General features: G+C 59.9%; 1 protein-coding gene and 1 long non-coding RNA gene across 5 annotated transcripts in view; one reads left to right on the forward strand and one right to left on the reverse strand.

Moving 5' to 3' along the window:
- Positions 1–25,898, forward strand: part of LOC135174478 (uncharacterized) — an 82,665-nt gene that overhangs the window by 36,594 nt on the left and 20,173 nt on the right. The gene's annotated exons all lie outside the window — the stretch shown is intronic.
- LOC135174463 (uncharacterized) lies at positions 3,385–4,487 on the reverse strand. The gene is made up of 2 exons (XR_010301897.1): positions 4,310–4,487; positions 3,385–3,614 (listed from the first exon to the last, which is right to left on the reverse strand). It is a non-coding gene; the product is annotated as an uncharacterized LOC135174463 (long non-coding RNA).

Genomic DNA, 25,898 nt, shown 5'->3' on the forward strand with positions numbered 1-25,898 from the left:
CCCTTCCCAGTCCCCTCCCACTCTCTCACAATCCGTTCCAGATCCTCTCCCACTTCCCATCAGTCCCTCCCATTCCCCTCCCTGTCCCATCCCAGTACCTCCCAGTCCCATTCCCCTCTCTGACAGTTCTCTGTCCCCTTCCCAATCCCTCCCAGTCCCCTCACTCCTTCCCAGATCCCTTCCCAGCCCAGCCCACTCTCAGTCCATCCCAGACTCTCCCAGTTCCTCTGAATCCCACTCACTCCCTCCCAATCTCCTCCCAGTTCCATCCCAGTCTCACAATCCCATTCCAGGCCTTTCCCAGTACATCCCAGTCCTTCTCAGACCCTTCCAGGCCTCTCCTAATACCCTCCCAGTCCTCATCCAGTCTTTAACCAGGTCCAACCCATTCCCCTCCCATTCTCTCTCTGGCCTTCCCCCCTCTTCCCAGTTCCACCTCAGTTCCTCCCAGTCCATCCCATTGCCCTCTCAGTCCCTTCGCAGTACCTCCCAGTCCCATACCCCTCCATGCCACCTCAGTCCCCTTCCCAGTCCATCCCAGTCCCCTCGAGTCTCTCCCAGATCCCTTCCCAGTCCATCCAACTCTCTCCCAGTTCCTCTGAATCCCACCCACTCCCTCCCAGTCCCTCACAATCCCATTCCACTCCTTTCCCAGTACTTTCACACTCCAAGTCCTTCCCAGCCCCTTCCAGGCCCATCCCAGTTCTCTCACAGTCCTCTCCCAGTCCCAATCCAGTTCTTGCCAGGTCCATCCCAGTCCCCTCCCAGTCTCTCCCAGTCCCTTCCCAGTCCCTCCCAGTTCTCTATCACTCCCACCCAGTCCTCTCCCAATCCTTCCCAGTCTATCCTACTGGCTCCCAGTATATCCCAGTCCCCTTCCAGTCCCCTCCATCAGCTCCCAATCCCCTATGACTCTCTCCCAGTCCCTCCAAATCCCCTCCCAGTCCCTTCCCAGTCTCCTCCCACTGCCTCCCAGTCCCTCCCAGTCCCTCATCCTTTCCCACTTCCCTTTCACTACCTCTCAGTCTCCTCCCACTCCTCGCCAGTCCCTCCCAATCCCATCCCACTCCCCATCTGCCCCTCCTGTTTCCCTCCATGGCTCTCCCAGTCACTCACAATCACTCCCAGTCCCTCATCAATCCCTTCCCACTCCATCCCACTCCCTCCCAGTCTCCTCCCAATCCCTCCCAGTTCCTCTGAATCCCCCCCCAGTCTAGCCTGGTCCCCTCCTAGTCCTTCTCAGTGTCTCCCAAACCCCTCCCAGTCTGGCTCAGTCTCTCCAAGTCCCTCCCAGACCATCCCATTCCTCTTCCAGTTCCAAGTAGTCCCTCGCAATCCCCTCCCAGTCTCTCCCAATCCCTCCCAGTCACTCATTTATTCCTTCCCACTCCACCCCAGTCCCTCCCAGTCTCTCTGAATTCATCCCACTCTCTCCCAATCCCTTCCAGTCCCTCCCACTCTCTCCACATTCATTCCACATCCCCTCCCACTCTCTCCCAATCCCTTCCAGTCCCTCCCAGTCTCTCCAAACTCATTCCACATCCCCTCCCACTCTCTCCCAATCCCTTCCTGTCCCTCCCACTCTCTCCACATTCATTCCACATCCCCTCTCACTCTCTCCCAATCCCTTCCCGTCCCTCCCAGTCTCTCCAAATTCATTCCACATCCCCTCCCACTCTCTCCCAATCCCTTCCAGTCCATCCCAGTCCCCTCCCATTTCTTCCCAGTCCCCATCAGTCCCACCCAGCTCCCTCCCAGTCCATTCCTCTACCTCCCAGTATATCCCATTCCCCTTCCAGTCCCCTCCAGTAACTCCCAATCCCCTATCACTCTCTCCCAGTCCCTCCAATTCCCCTCCCACTCCCTCCAAATCCTCTTCCAGCCTCTCTCAGTTCCTCTGCAGGCTTCCCACTCCCTCCCAGTACTTCTCAGTGCCTCCCAAACCCCTCCCAGTCTGGCTCAGTCTCAGCCTCTCCAAGTCCTTTCCCAGTCCCTCCAAGTCCATCCCATTCCTCTCCCTGTTCCCATCAGTCCCTCCCATTCCCCTTCCTGTCCCATCCCAGGACCTCCCAGTCCCATTCCCCTCCCTGACACCTCTCACTCCCATTCCAGTCCATCCCACTCCTTCCCAGTCCATCCCAGTCTCTTGCAATCCCCCCAGAGCCTTTCCCAAATACCCTCCCATGCTAAATTCCCTCTCAGTCTCTTCCAATTCCTTCTGATCCCTTCCAGATGCCTTCCCACTCCCTCCCATTGCCAGTCCAGTCCCCTCTCAGTCCAGCCCAGTCTCTCTCAGTCCTTCCCAGTCCCCTTCCAGTCCCACCCAGCCCCTCACAATCCCTCCCTGTCCATTCCACTATCTCCCAGTATATCCCAGTCTCCTTCCAGTCCCCTCAGTAACTCCCAATCCCCTATCACTCTCTCCCAGTCCCTCCAAATCCCCTCACAGGCCCTTCCCAGTCCATCCCACTCCTCCCACTCAATCCCAATGCCCTCCCAGTCTCCTCCCAATCCCAGTCTCTCCCACTTCCACTAAATCCATCCTAATCCCTCCCAGTCTGGCCCTGTCCTCTCCCAGTTCCCTCCCAATTGCCTTCATTCCCATTCCTGTCCTTTCCTCCTCCATCCCATTCCCCTCCCAGCCCCTCCCCAGTCCATCCCAGTCTCTCTCAGTCCCAGTCCCTTCCAGTCCTCTCCCATTTCCTCCCAACCCCTTCAGCCCTACCCATTCCCCTCCCAGTCACTCACATTCACTCCCAGTCCCTCATGCATCCCTTCCCACTCCCTCCCAATGCCCTCCCAGACTCCTCCCAACCCCTCCTGGTGTCTCCCAGTCCCTCTGGACCCCTCCCAGCCGGGCAGCAGAAAGGCAGCAGCAGGAGCACATCCCAGCAGTAAAAGGATGTTAAATCCACCCCGACACAGGCACACAAAAGCCTCTGCAGGCAGCACAGCCTCGGCCCCTAGCCCAGCCCCTGCTCAGCTGCCCTGGCACCGCTGCCTCTGGGGCTCCACTGCCATCAGCCCAGACCCAAGCAGCAAAGGCTCCACTGCACCAGCACCAACTGCACTGCGGCACAGGCTGCTGGCACAGCTGCCTCTCTGCCCAAGCACAGCCCTGAGCAGCAAGTGGCACAGCTGCACAAGTGACCTGCTTTGGCCAGCACAGCAACGAGGCCCAGGCAGCTCTGCCTTCTGGCTGCCACCTCCTGCACAGTGCCCCCAGAGTGCCCCTGAGGGGAACAGCTCCCCGAGGGAGACCTTAGCTGCAGCAGCACTGCCCAGCAGCCTCTCCAGGGCAGAGGCCTCTCCCCACACCTGAACACCCCCTTCAGTTTTCACTCCCTCACACCCTGAGCTTCTCCTCTGCAACCATCAGCACACTGAAAGGCCTAAGAGAAGGCTTTAAGCAAGGCTGGCACTTGGCACCAACTCACCACAGAGACATTTCTGCCCCCACAGCCACAGGAAATCCATTTCTGAACCAGCTGCAAGCAGCAATTGCATTTCAAACAGCTCCACGGCCTGGTACCAAAGCATCCCACCCTGCCAGGGCTTGGGGCTGAGGCTGAGTGCAGATCTGCAGCTGGGCTGGGGCAAAGCAGTTCAGCTCCCTGCAAAAAGAGAGAACAAACACAGCAGAGAACTCTCACCCAGGCACAAACAACAGAGACAGAAAGAGGGAGGCAACCTCCACACAGAGGACCCCAGGCCAACTTAGATGCCCACAATGCCCCTTCTGATGCCCCTGAACCCTGCTGCATCACCCCAGGCCCATTTTACCTGTCCCCAGACCCAAGACCCCTCCAAAGCCACCCAAGGACCCCCAAATCCAACCCAAGGACACCCCCAAAGACCCCCCAGGTCCCCCCCAAAGAGCCCTCCAGGGATCCCCCCAGAGACCCCCAAATCCCTTCCCAGGTCCCCCTCGAAGACCCCCCCCCCAGAGACCCCCAAATCCCTCCCCAGGTCCCCCCCAAAGATCCCCCCCAGGGACCCCCAATCCCCTCCCAGGCCTTTCCCACCCACCCCAGCAGGCCTCAGCCTCTCCCACCCCCCCCAGGCCCAGGCCCCGCGGCCTCGCCCCCAACTTTGACCCCTCAGGACCGCCCCCCCAAAACCAGGCCCTTGCCCCCTCCCCCCCCCCCCCCCCGAGTATGTGTCCCTGCCCCTCCCCCTCCTCCCCTCCCTGTTCCCTCCAGGCCGCTGGGGACGCTCCAGGCCTTCCCCCCACTGCCCCCCGCCCCTCCCGAGCGGCGACCCCCACCCCACACAGACCTCTCCCCCCCCCCCCCCGACCCCCACTCACCACCTCCGGCGCCCAGACGCCCCCCGGGCAGCCTTCAGAGTGGCTCTGTCCCCTGCGCCCCTCCCTGCGGCCAGGCCTGAGCGCTCTGCGCATGCGAGAGGGGAGGGGCGGCGGGAACCGCCCCCGGAGCCACCTTGGTGAGGTCAGCGTCGCAGGCGGGACGTCGGCGCCATCTTGGTGAGGTCACCGCCGAGCCTGCGCTGCCGGCGGCGCCGCCGTGGTGAGGGCACTGCCAGCCTAGGAGCGGGCAGTGCCAGCTCGCGGGGGGCGGTGCCAGCTTGCAGAGGGTCACTGCCAGCCTGCGGCGAGCGGTGGCGACTCGGTGAGGGCATTGCCAGCTTGCTGCGGGCAGCGCCAGGACCGCGGCGTTCAGCGCCGTATTGGTGAGGTCAACGCCGGCTTGCGGCGTTTCGGCGCTTATTGATGAGGTCACCGCCAGCACGTCGCGCTTGGCGCCATATTGGTAAGGTCACATACAAACCGTCGCGCTCCGCGCCATCTTGGTAAGGTCGATTCAAACCCGTCGCGCTGGCGCTTAATGGATGACGTCACTTCCAGCCAGTCGCGCTCGGCACCATATTGGTAAGGTCACGTTCAACCCGTCGCGCTCGACGCCATCTTGGTGAGGTCACTACAACTCGGTGAGGGGAGTGCCAGCTTGAAGAGAGCCACTGCAAGCCTCCGGTGAGTGGTGGCGACTCAGTGAGGGCATTGTCAGCCTGCCGTGTGCAGTGCCAACTCGGTGAGGGCATTGCCAACCTGCCGCGGCCAGTGTCAGATTGCTGCCGGCAGCGGCAGCCCGCGGCGCCATTTTGGTAAGGTCACCGCCAGCTTGCGGTGTTTCGGCGCCGCATGACGAGTTCACAGCGAGACTGTCGCGCTCGGCGCCATCTTGGTAAGGTCACATTCAGCCTGACGCGCTTCTCCCCTTGTTAGTGAGGGCTCTTGCCGACCTTCGCGCTCGGCGCCATATTGGTGAGGTCACCGCCGGATTGCCGCCGCTCGGTGCCAACTTGGTGAGCTTAATGTCAACTCCGTGGGGGCAGCGCCAGCTTGCAGAGAGTCACTGCCAGGCTGTGGCGAGCGGTGGCGACTTGGTGAGGGCATTGCCAGCCTAGCAGCCGGCAGCGCCAGGACCGCGGCGTTGGGCACCATATTGGTAAGGTCACCGCCGGCTTGCGGCGTTGCGGCGCCCTATTGATGATGTCACAGGTAGACCGTCGCGCTCGGCGCCATCTTGGTAAGGTCACGTCCCGCCTGTCGCGCTCATGGCCATATTAGTGAGGTCACTTCCAGACCGTCGCTCTCGGCGCATATTGGTGAAGTCACACCTACCGTCGCGCTGAGCGCCATATTGGTGAGGTCGCTTCCAGTCCGTCGCGCTCGGCGCCATATTGGTAAGGTCTCTTCCAACCCGTCGCGCTCAATGCCATCTTGGTGAGGGCAGTGCCCACTCGGTGAGGGCAGTGCCAGCTTGCAGATGGCCACTGACAGGCTGCGGCGAGCGGTGTCGACAGGGTGAGGTCCTCAGCAGCGCCCCCAAGCCAGGCTGCAGTGCTGCGGGGACAAGCTGAGGGCCTGAGTGGGCACTGGGAGGCGCTGGGCGGGGACGGGGAGGGTCTGGGGGATTAGTGGGGGCATACAAGGAGGTGAGTGGGGGTCTCTGGGAGGCCAGTAGGCGGGTCTGGAGGTCCCTGGGAGGTCCCTAGGAGGGTCTGGGGGGTCCCTGGGAGGGTCTGGGGGTCCCTGAGCCCTCCCCCCGCAGGCTCTGGGTCTCCCGGGGGGCTGGAGGCCTGCGGGGGGAGGTCTCCTCCTTCCTGGAGCTGCTGGGGCTGTGCTGGAACCATCGAGCGCTTCGGAGGGGTGGGGCAGGGGCAGGCCCCGCCCATGCCAGAGGACGCACCAATCAGCTGCTGACCCTCCCCGTCCTAACCAGTTCCCCCCCCCAATAAAGCACCAAACTCCGCCAGGTGGACCCTGCCTTCATTTATGCAAATGAGGGGGCGGGGCACAGGGGTGACCATGCCCACAGCCCCCACAGGATCCACCAATCAGCTGCTGACCCTCCCGGTAGCCCCTCCCCAACCCCCAACACATCTCCAAGGTACTCAAAGGCAAAGCCTGATATTCAAATATATGCAAATGAGGGATGCAGAACAATAGACCACGCCCACCACAGTCCACCAATCAGCAGCCACCTCATAAACTCCTCCTCCAAAGGAAGCTCCAAATCTGTCACCATTTTATTAGTTACTGTGGGGCGGGGGCGGGGCCGAGGGGGCGGGGCAAGGCACAGCATGGGGAGAGGGCGTGGCTATGGATGGGCAGGGAATAGGCAGTGCACTGAGGGGGCGTGGCTAAGGAAAAGGGGCGGGGACCAGACACAGAACAGGGAAGGGGGCGTGGCTCAGAAAGAAAGGGGCGGGGACTAGACAGCAAGGGGACAGGGGGTGTGGCTATGCAAATAAACAGCAACCAGAGCCAGGCAAGAAAGGCCAGGGAGGGGGCGTGGCTCCACAGCCCAGGGGGCGTGGCTCCGCCAGCCCACTCCTCCCGCAGCAGCAGACCCCTGCAGAGCCCTAGAGACATCTCCAGACTCCTACAGACAACTTCAGACCTTTCCAAGGGCTCTGCAGACCCTTACAGACCCCTGCAAACTCTTCACACCCCTAAGACCTCTACACACAGCCACAGCCTCCTCTGCAGAGCCCTGCAGCCCCCTCCACACCTTGAATGCATTCCTGCAGACACTTAACAGATGCCTGACAGAGCTCCACAGACCCCTGCAGACCTTTACAAGATGCCTGCAGACACCTGCGGGCCCAGAACAGAAACCTCCACACACCTGCTGAATGCTACAGACACTTGCACACCCCTCCAGCCTCCTAGAGACCTCTAGGGACCCCTCCCGACCTTTCCATAGAGCCCTGCAGACCCCTGCATGTCTTTAAGAGGCCCCTAGAGACCCCCACAGACCTCTACAGACTGCCAGAGAACCCTGCAGACCCCTACAGACACCTCGAGACCTTTGCAAGGCACCTCAAGACCTTCACAGCCTTTTGAGACACCTACAGCACCACAGACACCTCTACAGACCCCTAACCACCTCCACAGACACCCAGAGAGCTCCACAGACTTCCAGAGAGCCCTCCAGGCCCCTAAGGGTACCTACAGATGCCTCCAGACCCCCGCACACCTCTGCACACTCAGAAAAGCCTCCAGGCCTTTTAGAAGACCCCTGCAGACACCTACAGACCTGGGCAGACTCCTACAGCTGCTTGCACAGCCCTGCAGACACCGACAGGCTCCTCCTGGCCTGCAAGCTCACACCATGTGCTCGCACTCAGCTTCTCCCCAGCACCCCCAGGGCTGCTCTTTATCGCCTCCGCCCCCAGCCCGCAGGCACAGGCAGGCTTCCTCCCGCCCACACGCAGCACCCTGCCCTTGCTCTCCTGGAACCTCACAAGCTTCGCCTGGGCCCAGCTCCCCTGCCTGCCCAGGTGTTTCCTGGATGCCATCCTGCCCCTCTGCTTGCTCTCCAGCACCACTCAGCTTGGGGCCACCTGCAAACACGCTGCCAGTGCACCTCTATCTCATTTGGGACAGTCACACTTTAGAGACACTGGACAAAAGTGTCCTGGAGCCAAAGAACTCCTTCACTGAATGCAGACACCTACAGACCCCTCCACACCTTTAACAGACCACTGCAGCCCACTGCAGAGCCCTCCAGACCTCCACAGACCCATTAAAAGGCACCTCCAGACCCAGGCAGACCTCTACAGAGAACTAACAGAGCCCTGCAAATCCCTACAGGCATCTACGGACCCCTGCAGCTGCCTGCAAACACATACAGACCCCTACAGAGCTCCCCACACCCATCCAGACCCCTCCAGATATTTAACAGACCCCTGCACACATCTACAGACCCCTCCAGAGCCTTCAATGATGCCTGCAGGCACCTACAGACCCACACAGAAACCTCCAAACACCTACTCAACTCTACAGACCTCTGCAGACTCTCTCAGACCCTGACAAACAGCTACAGACCCCTTCACACCTCTGCAGACACCCACACTCACCTACACACCACCACAGACATGGACAAAGCTCAACAGGCACCTGCAGACCCCTCCACACCTTTAAAAGCTGCCCAGAGACTCCTACAGAACCCTGCCAAAATCTACAGACCCTGACAGAGCTCTGCAGACCCCTCCAGACATTTGAAAGGTGCCTGCAGACCTCCACACCCCCCTAGAGACAGCTGCAGGCACCCACATTCCTCTACAAAGCTCTAGAGACCTCTACAGACAGCTACAGACCCCTCCAGACATTTAAGAGGTGCCTGCAGACCCCTGCAGCACCCTAGAGACATCTACAGACAACTTCAGACCTTTCAAAGGGGTCTGCAGACCCTTACAGACCCCTGCAAACTCTTCACACCCCTGAGACCTCTACACACACCCACAGCCTCCCCTGCACCTCTACACAACCCACTCCACACCTTCCATGGATTCCTGCTCACACCACGGGAAAAAAAAGTAGCCTTTCTCTGGTAAGGAAGTCAGAAAGGAAGAGACTGACTCTGGAAAAGGAGAGACTCAGAACGGACACTGGGAAGAGTTGCCCGGGACAGGGAGGGAATGGGATTGACTGACAGGGAGAGGGAGGGGGCAGGGAGGGAAAGGGATTGACTGACAGGGAGTGGGTGGGGACAGGGAGGGAATGGGATTGACTGACAGGGAGTGGGCGGGGACAGGGAGGGAAAGGGATTGACTGACAGGGAGTGGGCGGGGACAAGGAGGGAATGGGATTGACTGACAAGGAGTGGGCGGGGACAGGGAGGGAATGGAATTGAGAGGGAGTGGGCAGGGACAAGGAGGGAATACGATTGACTGACAGGGAGTGGGTGGGGACATAGAAGAGAATGAGATTGACTGACAGGGAGTGGGCGGGGACAGGGAGGGAATGGGATTGACTGACCGGGAGAGGGCGGAGGATAGGGAGGGGAATAGGATTGATTGACAAGGAGTAGGAGGGAACAGGGAAGGAATGGGATTGACAGACAGGGAGTGTGGTGGTGCAGGCAGGGGAATGGCATTGATTGACAGGGAGTGGGAAGGGACAGGGAGGGAATGGGATTGACTGACAGGGAGTGGGCAGAGACAGGGTGGGAATGGGATTGAAGGGGAGTGGGCAGGGACAGGGAGGGAATGGGATTGACTGACAGGGAGTGGGTGGGGACAGGGAGCTGAATTGGATTGACTGAAGGGGTGGGGAAAGGGAGGGGAATGGGATTGACTTACCAGGAGTGGGCGGGAAGAGGGAGGGAATGCATTGACTGACAGGGAGTGGGCAGGGACGAGGAGGGAATGGGATTGACTGACATGTAGTGGGCGGGGAGAGAAAGGGGTATGGGATTGACTTACTGAGAGTGGGCGGGGACAGGGAAGGAATTGGAATGACAGGGTGTGGACGGGGACATGGAGGAAAATGGGATCTAATGACTGGCAGTGGGCGGTGACAGGGAGGGAAAGGGATTGACTGACAGGGAGTGAGCGGGCACAGGGAGGGAAAGGGATTGACTGACAGGGAGTGGGCGGGGACAGGGAGGGAATGGGATTGACTGACAGGGAGTGGGCGGGGACAGAAAGTGAATGGGATTGACTGACAGGGAGAGGGCAGGGAGAGGGAGGGGAATGGGATTGATTGACAGGGAATGGGCCAAGACAGGGAGGGAATGGGATTGACTGACAGGGAGTGGGCAGGGACAGGGAGGGAATGGGATTGACTGACAGGGAGTTGGAGGGGACAGGGATGGAATGGGATTGACAGGGAGTGGACGGGGATATAGAGGGGAATGGGATTGACTGACTGGGAGTGGGCGGAGACAGGGAGGGAATGGGATTGAGGGGGAGTGGGCGGGGAGAGGGAGGAAATGGGATTGACTGACAGGGATTGGGCGGGGAGAGAGAGTGAATGGGATTGACTGACGGGGGGGGGGGGAAAGGGAGGGAATGGGATTGATTAACAGGCAGTGGGCCAAGACAGGGAGGGAATGGGATTGAACGACACGGAGTGGGCTAGGACGGGGAGGGGAATGGGATTGGCTGACGGAGTGGGCGGGGATGGGGAGGGAATGGGATTGACAGGGAGTGGACGGGGACATAGAGGGGAATGGGATTGACTGACTGGGAGTGGGCGGAGACAGGGAGGGAATGGGATTGACTGACAGGGAGAGGGCAGAGGATAGGGAGGGGAATAGGATTGACTGACTGGCAGTGGGATGGGATAGGGAGGGGAACGGGATTGATTGACAGGGAGTGGGAGGGAACAAGGAAGGAATGGGATTAACTGACAGGGAGTGTGGGGGTGCAGGCAGGGGAATGGCATTGATTGATGGGGAGTGGGAAGGGACAGGGAGGGAATAGGATTGACTGACAGGGAGTGGGCAGGGACAGCGAGGGAATGGGATTGACTGACAGGGAGTGGGTGGAGACAGGGTGGGAATGAGATTGATGGGGAGTGGGCAGGGACAGGGAGGGAATGGGATTGACTGACAGGGAGTGGGCGGGGACAGGAAGGGAATGGGATTGACTGATAGGGAGTGGAGGGGTGTGCTAGTTTGAAGCAAGCTAGAATGTTTTGGTAACAGAACTAGATAACGGGCAGTGAAATGAAAACAATTGATGTCAACTTCTCTCACAGTCATGCTGAGAACTCTGGGAAGAAGAAAGACTTTTTCTCCATTTTGTCTTCACTCTTGCTTTTGCCTTAGACCTGGTCACATATCATTAACCCTGCTCCTACTAACCTTGCTCCCTAACCTCTTGGCTGCACCTCTCTTCTTCCTGAGAACTGGGGTAAGGTTGAGAGGGCCGGGGGGAGGTGTTGGGGTGGTTTGAGAGCCCCTCCTGGGGACTCAGGTTTCTGGGAGGGGAGTTGTGCTTTTGTATTGTTTATCCTTTGTATATTTCTGTATATAACTGTATATAACTGTATATATTGTAAATAGCTGCTTGTAAATTCTGCTAGCTGTAAATAAATTGCTTCATCTATATTCCCAGGGTCCGCCTGAGTTAGCTGGGGCAAAGACAAAAGTGTGGGGGGGCGGGGTAACCCCCAAACCATCACAAGGGGGAAAGGGAGGGGAATGGGATTGAGTGAGAGGGAGTGGGCGGGGACAGGGAGGGGAATGGGATTGAGTGACAGGGAGTGGGCAGGGACGAGGAGGGAGTGGGATTAACTGACAGGCAGTGGGTGGGGACTAGTATGGAATGGCATTGACTGACAGGCAGTGGGCGGGAACAGGGAAGGAATGGGATTGACTGACAGGGAGTGGGCGGGGACAGGGAGCGGAATGGGATTGACTGACAGGGAGTGGGCGGGGAAAGGAAAGGAATGGGATTGACTGACAGGGAGTGGGCGGGGACAGGGAGGGGAATGTGATTGACTGACAGGAGTGGGCGGGGACAGGGAGGGAATGGGATTGACTAAAAGGGTGCGGGCGGGGACATGGAGGGAAAGGGTTTGAGTGACAGGGAGTGGGCAGGGACAAGGAGGGAATGGGACTGACTGACAAGGAGTGGACGGGGACAGGGAGGGAATGGAATTGACAGACAAGTAGTGGGAGGGGACAGGGATGGAATGGGATTGATAGGGAGTGGGCGGGGACAAGGAGGGAATAGGATTGACTGACAGGGAGTGGGCGGGGACAGGGAGGGAATGGGATTGACTGACCGGGAGAGGGCGGAGACAGGGTGGGAATAGGATTGATGGGGAGTCGGCAGGGACAGGGAGAGAATGGGATTGACTGACAGGGAGTGTGGGGGTGCAGGCAGGGGAATGGCATTGATTGACAGGGAGTGGGAAGGGAGAGGGAGGGAATGGGATTGACTGACAGGGAGTGGGCAGGGACAGCGAGGGAATGGGATTGACTGACAGGGAGTGGGCGGGGACAGGGAGAGGAATGGGATTGATGGGGAGTGGGCAGGGACAGGGAGGGAATGGGATTGACTGACAGGGAGTGGGCAGGGAAAGGGAGGGAATGGGATTGACTGATAGGGAGTGGAGGGGGAAAGGGAGGGGAATGGGATTGACAGACAGGGAGTGGGCGGGGACAGGGAGGGAATGGGATTGACTGACAGGGAGTGGGCGGGGACAGGGAGGGAAAGGGATTGACTAGAGAGGGAGTAGGCGTGGTCAGGGAGGGAATGGGATTCACTGACAGGGAGTGGGAGGGGACAGGGAGGTGAATGGCATTGACAGACAGGGAGTGGGTGGGGACAGGGAGCTGAATTGGATTGACTGAAGGGGTGGGGAAAGGGAGGGGAATGGGATTGACTTACCAGGAGTGGGCGGGGACAGGGAGGGAATGGGTTGACTAACAGGGAGTGGGTAGGGACAGGGAGGGAATGGGATTGACTGACATGTAGTGGGCGGGGAGAGAGAGGGGTATGGGATTGACTTACTGGGAGTGGGCGGGGACAGGGAAGGAATTGGAATGACAGGGTGTGGACGGGGACATGGAGGAAAATGGGATCTAATGACTGGCAGTGGGCGGTGACAGGGAGGGAATGGGATTGACTGACAGGGAGTGGGCGGGCACAGGGAGGGAAAGGGATTGACTGACAGGGAGTGGGCGGGGACAGAAACTGAATGGGATTGACTCACAATGAGTGGCCGGGGACAGGGAGGGAATGTGATTGACTGACAGGGAGTGGGAGGGGACAGGGAAGGAATGGGATTGACTGACAGGGAGTGGGCGGGGACAGGGAGGGGAATGTGATTGACTGACAGGAGTGGGCGGGGACAGGGAGGGATGGGTTGACTGACAGGGAGTGGGCGAGGAGAAGGAAGGGAATGAGATTGACTGATAGGGTGCGGGCGGGCCCAGGGAGGGAAGGGGATTGACTGACAGGGAGTAGGCGGGGACAGACAGGGGAGTGGGATTGACTGACAGGGGAGTGGGCACGGACAGGGATGGGATGGGATTGACTGATAGGGAGTGGAGGGGGACAGCGAGGGAAGAGGATTGACTGTCAGGAGAGGGCGGGGACAGGGAGGAAATGGGATTGACGGACAGGGAGTGGGCGAGGACAGGGAGGGGAATGGGATTGACTGACAGCGAGTGGGCGGGGACAGGGAGTGAATGGGATTGACTGTCAGGGAGTGGGCGGGGACAGAAACTGAATGGAATTGACTGACAGGGAGTGGGCAGAGACAGGGAGGGAATGGGATTGACTGACAGGGAGTGGGCAGGGACAGGGAGGGAATGGGATTGACTGACAGGGAGTTGGAGGGGACAGGGACGGAATGGGATTGACTGACTGGGAGTGGGTGGAGACAGGGAGGGAATGGGATTGACTGACAGGGAGGGTGCAGAGACAGGGTGGGAATGGGATTGAGGGGGAGTGGGCGGGGACAGGGAGGGAATGGGATTGATTGACAGGGAGTGGGGAGGGACAGGGAGGGAATGGGATTGAGTGACAGGGAGTGGGCAGGGACAGTTAGGGGAACGGGATTGACTATCAGGGAATGGGCGGGGACAGGGAGCGGAATGGGACTGACTGACAGGGAGTGGGTGGGGACAGGGTGGGAGTGGGATTGACTGACAGGCAGTGGGTGGGGACTAGTTTGGAATGGGATTGACTGACAGGCAGTGGGCGGGGACAGGGAGGGAATGGGATTGACAGGGAGTGGGCAGGGACAGGGAGTGGAATGGGCTTGACTGATAAGGAGTGGCCGGGGACTGGGAGGGAATGGGATTGACTGACAGGGGAGTGGGCGGGGAGAGGGAGGGAATGGGGTTCACTGACAGGGAGTGGGCGGGGACAGGGAGCGGAATGGGATTGACTGACAGGGAGTGGGAGGGGACAGGGAAGGAATGGGATGGACTGACAGGGAGTGGGCGGGGACAGGGAGGGGAATGTGATTGACTGACAGGGAGTGGGCGAGGAGAAGGAAGGGAATGAGATTGACTGATAGGGTGCGGGCGGGGACAGGGAGGGAAGGGGATTGACTGACAGGGAGTGGGCGGTGACAGCGAAGGAATGGGATTGACTGACAGGGAGTGGGCGGGCACTGGGAGGGATGGGTTGACTTGCAGGGAGTGGGCGGGACAGGGAGGGGAATGGTCTTGACTGACAGGGAGTGGGCGGGGAGAGAGAGGGAATGGGATTGACTGAAAGGGAGTGGGCGGGGACAGGGATGGAATGGGATTGAGTGACAGGGAGTGGGCAGGGACAGGGAGGGAATGGTATTGACTGACAGGGAGTGGGCGGAGATATGGAGGGGAATGGAATTGCTGAACAGAGAGTGGGCGGGGACAGCGAGGGGAATGGGATTGACAGACAGGGAGTGGGCGCGGACAGGGAGGGATGGGTTGACTGACAGGGAGTGGGCGGGGACAGGGAGAGGAATGGGATTGAACGACAAGGAGTGGGCTAGGACGGGGAGGGGAATGGGATTGGCTGACGGAGTGGGCGGGGATGGGGAAGGAATGGGATTGACTGACAGGGAGTGAGCGGTGACAGGGAGGGGAATGGGATTGACTGACATGGAGTGGGCGGGGACAGGGAGGGATGGGCTGACTGACAGGGAGTGGGCGGGGACAAGGAGAGGAATGGGATTGACTGATAGGGAGTGGGCAGGGACAAGGATGTTAATGGCCTTGACTGACAGGGAGTGGGCGGGGACAGGCAGGGAATGGGATTGACTTACAGGGAGTGGGTGGGGCAGGGAGTGGAATTGGATTGAGTGCAGGAGTAGGCGGGGACAGAGAGGGAATGGGATTGACTGACAGGCAGTGGGCGGGGAGAGGGAGGGAATGGGATTGACTGACAGGCAGTGGGCGGGGAGAGGGAGGGAATGGGGTTCACTGACAGGGAGTGGGCGGGGACAGGGAGCGGAATGGGATTGACTGACAGGGAGTGGGAGGGGACAGGGAAGGAATAGGATTGACTGACAGGCAGTGGGCGGGGTCAGGGGGGGAGTGGATTTGACTGACAGGGAGTGAGTGGGGACTAGTGTGGAATGGGTTTGACTGACAGGCAGTGGGCGAGAACAGGGAGGGAACAGAGGGAACAGGATTGACAGGGACTGGTCGGAGACAGGGAGTGGAATGGGCTTGACTGACAAGGAGTGGTGGGGACTGGGACGGAATGGGATTGACTGACATGTAGTGGGCGGGGAGAGGGAGGGAATGGGGTCGACTGAAAGGGAGTGGGCGGGGACAGGGAGCGGAATGGGATTGACTGACAGGAGTGGGCGGGGACAGGGAGGTGAATGTGATTGACTGACAGGAGTGGGCGGGGACAGAGAGGGATGGGTTGACTGACAGGTAGTGGGCGAGGACAAGGAGGGGAATGAGATTGACTGACAGGGAGCGGGCGGGGACAGGGAGGGAAAGGGATTGACTGACAGGGAGTAGGCGGGGACAGACAGGGGAATGGGATTGACTGACAGGGGAGTGGGCGCGGACAGGGATGGGATGGGATTGACCAATAGGAAGTGGAGGTGGACAGCGAGAGAAGGGGATTGACTGACAGGAGAGGGCGGGGACAGGGAGGGAAAGGGATTGACTGACAGGGATTGGGGGGGACAGGGATGGGAATGGGATTGACTTACAGGTAGTGGGCGGGAAAAGGGAGGGGAATAGGATTGACTGACAGGGTAGTGGGCGGGCACTGGGAGGGAATGGGATTGTCTGACATGGAGAGGGCGGGGACAGGGAGGGATGGGTTGACTGACAGGGAGTGGGCGGGGTCAGGCAGGGAATGGGATTGATTTACAGGGAGTGGGTGGGGCGGTGAGGGGAATGGGATTGATTGACAGGGCGTGGACAGGGATAGAGAGGGAATGAGATTGACTGACAGGGGAGTGGGCGGGCACTGGGAGGGAATGGGATTGACTGACAGGGAGTTGGAGGGGACAGGGAGGGAATGGGATTGACTGACAGGGAGTGGGCGGAGACAGGGAGGGAATGGGATTGACTGACAGGGAGGGGGCAGAGACAGGGTGGGAATGGGATTGAGGGGGAGTGGGCAGGGACAGGGAGGGAATGGGATTGACTGACAGGGAGTGGGGAGGGACAGGGAGGGAATGGGATTGAGTGACAGAGAGTGGGCAGGGACAGTTAGGGGAACGGGATTGACTATCAGGGAATGGGAGGGGACAGGGAGCGGAATGGGACTGACTGACAGGGAGTGGGCGGGGACAGGGTGGGAGTGGGATTGAGTGACAGGCAGTGGGTGGGGACTAGTTTGGAATGGGATTGACTGACAGGCAGTGGGCGGGGACAGGGAGGGAATGGGATTGACAGGGAGTGGGCGGGGACAGGGAGTGGAATGGGCTTGACTGACAATGAGTGGCCGGGGACTGGGAGGGAATGGGATTGACTGACAGGGGAGTGGGCGGGGAGAGGGAGGGAATGGGGTTCACTGACAGGGAGTGAGCAAGGACAGGGAGCGGAATGGGATTGACTGACAGGGAGTGGGAGGGGACAGGGAAGGAATGGGATTGACTGACAGGGAGTGGGCGGGGACAGGGAGGGGAATGTGATTGACTGACAGGAGTGGGCGTGGACAGGGAGGGATGGGTTGACTGACAGGGAGTGGGCGAGGACAGGGAAGGGAATGTGATTGACTGACAGGAGTGGGCGGGGACAGGGAGGGGAATCGGATTGACTGACAGGGAGTGGGCGGGGACAGGGAGGGGAATGAGATTGACTGATAGGGTGCGGGCGGGGACAGGGAGAGAAGGGGATTGACTGACAGGGAGTGGGCGGTGACAGCGAAGGAATGGGATTGACTGACAGGGAGTGGGCGGGCACTGGGAGGGATGGGTTGACTTGCAGGGAGTGGGCGGGACAGGGAGGGGAATGGTCTTGACTGACAGGGAGTGGGCGGGGAGAGAGAGGGAATGGGATTGATTGAAAGGGAGTGGGCGGGGACAGGGAAGGAATGGGATTGAGTGACAGGGAGTGGGCAGGGACAGGGAGGGAATGGTATTGACTGACAGGGAGTGGGCGGAGACATGGAGGGGAATGGAATTGCTGACAGAGAGTGGGCGGGGACAGCGAGGGGAATGGGATTGACAGACAGGGAGTGGGCGCGGACAGGGAGGGATGGGTTGACTGACAGGGAGTGGGCGGGGACAGGGAGAGGAATGGGTTTGAACGACACGGAGTGGGCTAGGACGGGGAGGGGAATGGGATTGGCTGACGGAGTGGGCGGGGATGGGGAGGGAATGGGATTGACTGACAGGGAGTGAGTGGTGACAGGGAGGGGAATGGGATTGACTGACAAGGAGTGGGCGGGGACAGGGAGGGATGGGCTGACTGACAGGGAGTGGGCGGGGACAAGGAGAGGAATGGGATTGACTGATAGGGAGTGGGCAGGGACAAGGATGTTAATGGGCTTGACTGACAGGGAGTGGGCGGGGACAGGCAGGGAATGGGATTGACTTACAGGGAGTGGGTGGGGCAGGGAGGGGAATTGGATCGAGTGCAGGAGTGGGCGGGGACAGAGAGGGAATGGGATTGACTGACAGGCAGTGGGCGGGGAGAGGGAGGGAATGGGGTTCACTGACAGGGAGTGGGCGGGGACAGGGAGCGGAATGGGATTGACTGACAGGGAGTGGGAGGGGACAGGTAAGGAATGGGATTGACTGACAGGCAGTGGGCGGGGTCAGGGAGGGAGTGGGATTGACTGACAGGGAGTGAGTGGGATCTAGTATGGAATGGGATTGACTGACAGGCAGTGGGCGGGAACAGGGAGGGAACGGGATTGACAGGGACTGGTCGGAGAGAGGGAGTGGAATGGGCTTGACTGACAAGGAGTGGTGGGGACTGGGACGGAATGGGATTGACTGACATGTAGTGGGCGGGGAGAGGGAGGGAATGGGGTCGACTGAAAGGGAGTGGGCGGGGACAGGGAGCGGAATGGGATTGACTGAGTGGGCGGGGACAGGGAGGGGAATGTGATTGACTGACAGGAGTGGGCGGGGATCAGTGAGGGATGGGGATTGACTGACAGGGAGTAGGTGGGGACAGACAGGGGAATGGGATTGACTGACAGGGGAGTGGGCGCGGACAGGGATGGGATGGGATTGACCAATAGGAAGTGGAGGTGGACAGCGAGGGAAGAGGATTGACTGACAGGAGAGGGCGGGGACAGGGAGGGAAAGGGATTGACTGACAGGGATTGGGGGGGACAGGGATGGGAATGGGATTGACTTACAGGTAGTGGGCGGGAAAAGGGAGGGGAATAGGATTGACTGACAGGGTAGTGGGCGGGCACTGGGAGGGAATGGGAGTCTGACATGGAGACGGCAGGGACAGGGAGGGATGGGTTGACTGACAGGGAGTGGGCGGGGTCAGGCAGGGAATGGGATTGACATACAGGGAGTGGGTGGGGCGGGGAGGGGAATGGGATTGATTGACAGGGCGTAGACAGGGATAGGGAGGGAATGAGATTGACTGATAGGGGAGTGGGCGGTGCCAGGGAGGGAATGGGATTGACTGACAGGGAGTCGGTGGGGTCAGGGAGGGGAATGGGATTGACTGACAGGGCGTGGACAGGGATAGGGAGGGAATGGGATTGACTGACAGGGAGTGGGCGGGGACATGGAGGGAATGGGATTGACGGATAGGGAGTGGGCGGGTACTGGGAGGGAATGGGATTGACTAACAGGGAGTAGGTGGGGAAAGGGAGGGGAATGGGATTGGCTGACCGGGAGTGGGCAGGGCCAGAGAGGGCAATGGGATTGACTGACCCGAGTGGGCGGGGATACAGAGGGGAATGGGATTGATTGACAGGGAATGGGGGGGATAGGGAAGGTAATGGGATTGACTGACAAGGAGTGGGCGGCGACAGCGAAGGGAATGGGATTGACTGACAGGAACGGGGGGGTCAGGGAGGGGAATGGGATTGACTTACAAGGAGTGGGCGGGGACAGCGAAGGAATGGGACTGACTGACAAGGAGTGGGCAGGGACAGGGAAGGAATGGGATTGACTGACAGGAAGTGGGCAGGGACAGGGAGGATGGTTGACAGACAGGGAGTGGGCGGGGACTGGAGGAATGGGATTGACTGACATGTAGTGGGCGTGGAGAGGGAGGGGAATGGGATTTACTGACTGGGAGTGGGCGGGGACTGGGAGGGAATGGGATTGACTGACACGGGAGTGGGCGGGGACAGGGAGGGAATGGGATTGAGTGACTGATAGTGGGCGGGGCCAGGGAGGGAATGGGATTGAGTGACAGGGAGTGGGCGGGGATAGGGAGGGGAATGGGATTGACTGACAGGGAGTGGGCGGGGACAGGGAGGGAATGGGATTGATTGACAGTGAGTTGGGGGGGACAGGGAGGGAATGGATTGGGATCTGGAATGGATTGTGACTGACCGGTTAGGGCACTGGGCCAGAGTGGGATGGAGTGGGCGGGGACTTAGTAACGACTGGGAAGGGAATGAAAAGGGACTGGGATAGTCTGAAAGGTTGTTGGAAGAGCCTGGAATGAAGTGGGAGGGGATTGGGAGAGACTGGGACGGGACTGGGATGTACTGGGAGCTAGTGGGATGTACTGGGAAGGTTTGGGTGAGGCCGGGTGGGATTGATAGGGGATTGGGAGGAAATGGGAGCAGACTGGGAGGTACAGAGAGAGACTGAGAGGGGACTGGGATGGACCTTTTAAGGACTGGATTGGGACTGGGTGAGGACTGGGTTGTACTGGGAAAGGACTGGAATGAGAGGACTTGGAAGGGGCCTGGATGGGAACTGAAAGCGATCCTAGGAAGAACTGGGACAGAATGGGAGGGATTGAGAGGGGGTCTGGGAGAGACTGGAGCAGGATTGGGCAGGGACTGGGATGGGATTAGAGAGGGGCTGGGAGAGGTCTGGGAGGGAACTGGAAGGCACTGCAGAGGAATTGGGAGGGACTGGGAAGGATTCGGAGAGGTCTGGAAGGGAACTGGGAGGGACTGGGAGGGAGCTTGATGGGACTGGGAATCTTACCTGGAGGCGCTGGGAGCTGCTCTGGGGGCGCTGGGAGCCTCCTCTGTGCCCCTGCCGCCGTTTGGTCTCCCTCCCCCCTCCCTCCCTCCCGGCGCTGACAGAGCAGGAGGGCCAGGCCACGCTCTGATTGGCCAGCGGGGCTCGGGCAGCAGCGCTCCCATTGGCTGCGCTGGGCCAGCCCCCCCCAGTTTGGGAACAGTGCGTCCCAGTTCCGGACCAGCCCCCCCAGTTTGGGACCAGTGCATCCCAGTTCGGGACCAGCCCCTCCCAGTTTGGGAACAGTGCGTCCCAGTTCGGGACCAGCCCCCCCAGTTTGGGAACAGTGCGTCCCAGTTCGGGACCAGTCCCCCAGTTTGAGAACAGTGCGTCCCAGTTTGGGACCAGTCCCTTCCAGTTTTGTTCCAGTGTGTCCCAGTCTGGAACTAGTCCCTCCCAGTTTTGTTCCAGTGTGTCCCAGTTTGGGACCAGTCACCCCCAGTTTTGATTCAGTGCGTCCCAGTCTGGGACCAGCCCCACCCAGTTTTGTTCCAGTGCATCCCAGTTTGGGACCAGTCCCTCCCAGTTTTGTTCCAGTGTGTCCCAGTCTGGGACTAGTCCCTCCCAGTTTTGTTCCAGTGTGTCCCAGTTTGGGACCAGTCACCCCCAGTTTTGATTCAGTGTGTCCCAGTTTGGGACCAGTCACCCCCAGTTTTGTTTCAGTTTGTCCCAGTCTGGGACCAGCCCCTCCCAGTTTTGTTCCAGTGCATCCCAGGTCGGGACCAGCCCCCGCCCCCCCCCCCCGTTTTGTTCCAGTGCATCCCAGTTCGGGACCAGCCCCACCCAGTTTTGTTCCAGTGTGTCCCAGGGCGGGAAACTGGAAGGGACTGCAGAGGAATTGGGAGGGACAGGGCGGGATTCCGAGAGGTCTGGAACGGGACTGGGAGGGGACTAGTTGAGACGGGGATCCATACCTGGAGGCACTGGGAGCCATCCGGGAAGCACTGGGAGCTGAACTGGGAGCCGCCATTGTGTCCCCTGCCACCATTTTGTCTCCTTCCCTCCCTCCCTCCCTCCCTCCCTGACGCTGTGAGGGGAAAGAGCGGGAAAGCCAGGCTGCGCTCTGATTGGCCAGCGGGGCTTAGGCGGGAAGCGCTCCCATTGGCTGCACCGGGCCCAATTCCCCCACTTTGTGTGCACTTTGGGCCCAGTTCCTACCAGTTTGGGCCCAGTTTGGGACCACTTCCCTCCCAAGCCCACCCAGTCCCCTCCCATTTCCATCCCACTACCTCCCAGGCCCTCCAAATTCTATCCCAGTCCTTCTCATTTCTGTCCCAGTCACTCCCAGGGAGCCTGACTGGGAGGAACTGGGATGGAACTGGGTGTGACCAGCAGGGATGGGGCACAGGGTGCAGACTGTCAGGGATTGTCAGGGACTGGGAGGTAATTGGTAAGGACTGGGAGGAACTTGCTGTGACTGTGCGGGGATTGGGAGAGACTGGGATAGACTGGGAGGGCATTGGGAGGAGACTGGGAGGGCATTGGGACGGACTGGAAGGGAATGGGATGGAGTGTGAAGGGATCAGGGATGGAGTGGAGGGATTGGGAGGGACTGGGATGGCCTGGGAGGGCATGTGGAGGGCCTGGGAGAGAGCGATAGGGGCTCGGGAGTTAGTGGAGGGGACTGGTATATACTGGGAGATAGAGGGATGGAGCGGGAGAGATTGGGAGTGGATTGTGAGTGAGTGGAATGGCAATAGAAAGAGACTAGGAGGGACTAACAGAGTGGGAGGGGACTGGGATTGACCTGCATTGCGACTGGGAGAGGACTGAGAGGGACTGACATGTAGTGGGCGGAGACAGGGAGTGGAATGCAATTGACTGACAAGGAGTGGGCGGGGACAGGGAGGGTAATGGCATTGACTGACAAGGAGTGGGCGGGGACAGGGAGGGAATGGGATTAATTGAAAAGGAGTGGGCGGGGACAGTGAGGGGAATGGGATTGACTGATAATGAGTGGGCAGGGACAGGGAAGGAATGGGATTGACTGACAGGGAGTGGGCGGGGACAGGGAGGAAATGGGATTGACTGATGCAGTGGGTAAGGACAGGGAGGGAGTGGGATTGACTGAAAGGGAATGGGCGGGGACAGGGTGGGAATGGGATTCACTAACAGAGAGTGGGTGGGGACAGGGAAGGAATGGGATTGCCTGACAGGGACTGGGCGGGGACATGGAGAGGAATGGGATTGACAGAGAGTGGGCGGGGACAGGGAGGGAGTGGGATTGACTGACTGGGAGTGGACTGGGAGAGGGTGGGAATGGGATTGACTGACAGGGAGTGGGCGGGGACAGGGAGCGGAATGGGATTGACAGAGAGTGGGAGGGGACAGGTAGGGAGTGGGATTGACTGACAGGGAGAGGCGGGGACAGGGAGGGAATGGGATTGACTGACATGGAGTGGGAAGGGGCAAACGGGAATGGGATTGACTGACAGGGAGCGGGAGGGGACAGGGAGGGAATGGGATTGACTGACAGGGAGTGGGCGGGGACAGAGAGGGAATGGGCTTGACTGACAGGGAGTGGGCAGAGACAGAGAGGGAATGGGCTTGACTGACAGGGAGTGGGCGGGGACAGGGAGGGAATGGGATTGGCTGATAGGGAGTGGGCGGGGACAGTGAGGCGAATGGGATTGACTGACAGGGAGTGGGCGGGGACATGGAAGTAATGGAATTGACTGACAGGGAGTGGGCGGGGACATGGAGGGAATGGGATCGTCAGGAAGTGGGTGGGGACAGGGAGGGAATTGGATTGACTGATGGAGTGGGCGGGGACAGGGAGGAAATGGAATTGACTGATGGAGTGGGCGGGGACAGGGAGGGAATGGAATTGACTGATGGAGTGGGCGGGGACAGGGAGGGAATGGGATCGACTGACAGGGAGTGGGCGGTGCCAGGGAGGGAATGGGATTGACTGACAGAGAGTGGGTAGGGACAGTGAGGGAATGGGATTGACTGACAGGGAGTTGGAGGGGACAGGGAGGGGAATGGGATTGACTGACAGAGAGTGGGCGGGGACAGGGAGGGGAATGGGATTGACTGACAGGGAGTGAGCGGGGAGAGAGGGAATGGGATTGACTGACAGGGAGTGGGTAGGGACAGTGAGGGAATGGGATTGACAGACAGGGAGTTGGAGGGGACAGGGAGGGAATGGGATTGACTGACAGAGAGTGGGCGGGGACAGGGAGGGGAATGGGATTGACTGACAGGGAGTGGGCGTGGAGAGAGGGGAATGGGATTGACTGACAGGGAATGGGCAGGGACAGGGAGGGAATGGAATAGACTGACAGGGAGTGGGAGGGGACAGGGAAGGAATGGAATTGACTGACAGGGAGTGGGCGGGGACAGGGAGGGAAATGGATTGACTGACAGGGAGTGGGCGGGGACATGGAAGGAATGGAATTGACTCACAGGGAGTGGGCGGGGACAGGGAGGGAATGGGATCGTCAGGGAGTGGGTGGGGACAGGGAGGGAATTGGATTGACTGATGGAGTGGGCGGGGACAGGGAGGGAATGGAATTGACTGATGGAGTGGGTGGGAACAGGGCGAGAATGGGATTGACTGACAGGGACTGGGCGGGGCCAGGGAGGGAATGGGATTGACTGACAGAGAGTGGGCGGGGACAGGGAGGGAATGGGATTGATTGACAGGGAGTGGGCGGGGACAGGGAGGGATGGGATTGACTGACAGGGAGTGGGCGGGGACAGGGACGGAATGGAATTGACTGACAGGGAGTGGGCGTGGACAGAGGGGAATGGGATTGACGGAGAGGGAGTGGGCGGGGACAGGGAGGGGATGAAATTGACTGACAGGGAGTGGGTGGGGCCAGGGAGGGAACGGGATTGACTGACAGGGAGTGGGCGGAGACAGGAAGGGAGTGGGATCGTCTGAAAGGGAGTGGGCGGGGACAGGGAGGGAATGGGATTCACTGACAGGGAGTGGGCGGGGACAGGCAGGGAATGGGATTGACTGACAGGGAGTGGGCGGGGACAGGGAGGGAATTGGATTGACTGACAATGAATGGGCGGGGACAGGGTGGGAATGAAATTGACTGACAGGGAATGGGCGGGGAAAGGGAGGGAATGGGATTGACTGACAGGGAGTGGGCGAGGACAAGGAGGGAATGGGCTTGACTGACAGGGAGTGGGCGGTGCCAGGAAGGGAATGGGATTGACTGACAGAGAGTGGGTAGGGACAGGGAGGGAATGGGATTGACTGATGCAGTGGGTAAGGACAGGGAGGGAGTGGGATTGACTGAAAGGGAATGGGCGGGGACAGGGTGGGAATGGGATTCACTAACAGAGAGTGGGTGGGGACAGGGAAGGAATGGGATTGCCTGACAGGGACTGGGCGGGGACATGGAGAGGAATGGGATTGACAGAGAGTGGGCGGGGACAGGGAGGGAGTGGGATTGACTGACTGGGAGTGGACTGGGAGAGGGTGGGAATGGGATTGACTGACAGGGAGTGGGCGGGGACAGGGAGGGGAATGGGATTGACAGAGAGTGGGAGGGGACAAGTAGGGAGTGGGATTGACTGACAGGGAGAGGCGGGGACAGGGAGGGAATGGGATTGACTGACATGGAGTGGGAAGGGGCAAACGGGAATGGGATTGACTGACAGGGAGCGGGAGGGGACAGGGAGGGAATGGGATTGACTGACAGGGAGTGGGCGGGGACAGAGAGGGAATGGGCTTGACTGACAGGGAGTGGGCAGAGACAGAGAGGGAATGGGCTTGACTGACAGGGAGTGGGCGGGGACAGGGAGGGAATGGGATTGGCTGATAGGGAGTGGGCGAGGACAGTGAGGTGAATGGGATTGACTGACAGGGAGTGGGCGGGGACATGGAAGTAATGGAATTGACGGACAGGGAGTGGGCGGGGACATGGAGGGAATGGGATCGTCAGGAAGTGGGTGGGGACAGGGAGGGAATTGGATTGACTGATGGAGTGGGCGGGGACAGGGAGGGAATGGAATTGACTGATGGAGTGGGCGGGGACAGGGAGGGAATGGAATTGACTGATGGAGTGGGCGGGGACAGGGAGGGAATGGGATTGACTGACAGAGAGTGGGCGGGGACAGGGAGGGAATGGGATTGATTGACAGGGAGTGGGCGGGGACAGGGAGGGATGGGATTGACAGACAGGGAGTGGGCGGGGACATGGACGGAATGGGATTGACTGACAGGGAGTGGGCGTGGACAGAGGGGAATGGGATTGACGGAGAGGGAGTGGGCGGGGACAGGGAGGGGATGAAATTGACTGACAGGGAGTGGGTGGGGCCAGGGAGGGAATGGGATTGACTGACAGGGAGTGGGCGGAGACAGGAAGGGAGTGGGATCGTCTGAAAGGGAGTGGGCGGGGACAGGGAGGGAATGGGATTGACTGACAGGGAGTGGGCGGGGACAGGGAGGGAATGGGATTGACTGACAGGGAGTGGGCGGGGACAGGGAGGGAATTGGATTGACTGACAATGAATGGGCGGGGACAGGGTGGGAATGAAATTGACTGACAGGGAATGGGCGGGGAAAGGGAGGGAATGGGAT

The sequence above is a fragment of the Pogoniulus pusillus genome, unplaced genomic scaffold (genome assembly GCF_015220805.1).
Source record: "Pogoniulus pusillus isolate bPogPus1 unplaced genomic scaffold, bPogPus1.pri scaffold_66_arrow_ctg1, whole genome shotgun sequence".
Lineage (NCBI taxonomy): Eukaryota > Metazoa > Chordata > Aves > Piciformes > Lybiidae > Pogoniulus > Pogoniulus pusillus.